Source organism: Echinococcus granulosus (genome assembly GCF_000524195.1).
Source record: "Echinococcus granulosus chromosome Unknown EG_S00241, whole genome shotgun sequence".
In the NCBI taxonomy this organism is placed as follows: Eukaryota; Metazoa; Platyhelminthes; class Cestoda; order Cyclophyllidea; family Taeniidae; genus Echinococcus; species Echinococcus granulosus.
In genome coordinates, this window is record NW_020170621.1 from 56,373 (window position 1) to 58,067 (window position 1,695).

The following is a 1,695-nucleotide window of genomic DNA, read 5'->3' on the forward strand; positions in this document are numbered from 1 at the left end:
TGAGCGCACTTCAAAAGCGGTTGCTTACCACAGAATTTCAGAATGCTATAGGCTAAATACTTTTGACTTCGTAGAACTGATACGAGGAGGAGTTTCCTTCTCGGAAATGGTTCAGACAGACAGGCTTTGTTAGGTAATTGAAAGGAGGACATAAAATTCCGCAAAGCACAACCTCATACCTCATGTCACTAGTGAGTTGTACTTTAGAAACTAAAGTGTATCCTCGAATCCAATTTTGCTACCCTAAATATTAAAGGGCTGCAATTAACGCAGCTAATCAAATCAGTTTAGGCTTTTACCACGCCTGTGGAACGAACGGTGATTTAGTGGATGTTGCATAAGCTCAGGTCGGCTAGTGATCTCGCATTGAAGCAGCACACTCACTACAGGTACGAAAATGCAAAAGCTGTTTATAAGCGAGTTATTTTGTTGACCTTCAGTCCACAATCGTGTGGTTCTCGTATGGTTTCTCTAGCGTCGTTAGGACAGGGAATTGCCAGCATGGAGTACACGACGCCTTCTTTGAGGCTCAAAGAGGAGTAAAACCGATGGGCTTTAGGAGGCCTCATGTGTCTAGGTAGCCATAATAGACAAATAGAATATCTCGGAGTTATATTTTCATGCAAAGGTGGTTCGCCATGCTTGTATGGTACTGACTGGACTTGAAGGGCTGAAGAATAAGTCAGATTGTTAACCAACTAACTGGTTGAGCCTAAACAGATATAGGGATTTGTTGATACGAATTGTAGAGGAAATGTGAAGGAAGTATAACCCATCCACAGTAAGGAAGGTCATGGCGACCTGTCTCCTCGTTCAGCCAATATTTTTGTTATTCTCTGGAAGGGCATAAATGAAGGTTAGATAATTGCTTTTAAATTACTCAAGCAATTCGTTGTCCCTCTATAGCCAAATTAGAGCTTAGTTATCTAACTTGTTCCGGTTGTTTCACATTGTTTCCTTTTTTAGGGAGGGAGCCAAAGACTTTCACCCCTTTTTCTCCTTAGTTTATTTGTATTACTAATATACATCCGAATTTACCTGCATTGCATAGAGCAAAACAGTGACAAAATAATGCTTAATAAAAGTTTTAAAATATCTCATCCATCACAAACTGCTCTCCAATACATCCACTTCTCTCCCGGAATGACATGGACGCTGAATGGCAGGGAGAAAATGGGGCAAATGTAACAGTAAAAAGTAGTTTTGTAATCGCAAACAATCGTGGGGAGGAGAAAAAGAAGAGGATGAAGAAGGACGCCAAGGGAATGAAGAGTGGTGAAAGGCAGTGAGGAAGATAAAGACAAATTGTAGCCCAAATCACCCGAATTGGGAGAAATTGGCGCCGCCGTCAACAGTCACACCCGACCAGAAATACATAGCTTCCAGCCATCTATATGGGAAGAGTGAGTATGGTATGACATCGTAGGTCAGCGAAACCTGGGTAGTAACATTTCCTATATGTGTGGAATTGCGTTAAGGCGTAATTCTTGGATCCGATTTCTCACGTAGCACTAAAGCAGTCCCGAAATTTGCGAAAGTCAACTTCTCCGTCCAATGAGAATCAAATGTGCATGTTTCCCGATCGCGAGTATTCTCCATTTGCTTTACTGTTTCAAACTCCAGTAGACTGTTTTGGGCATGACGCGATCGTCGAAACGAAAAGAACGCGCACTACTTATTGGTGACATAGGGTTC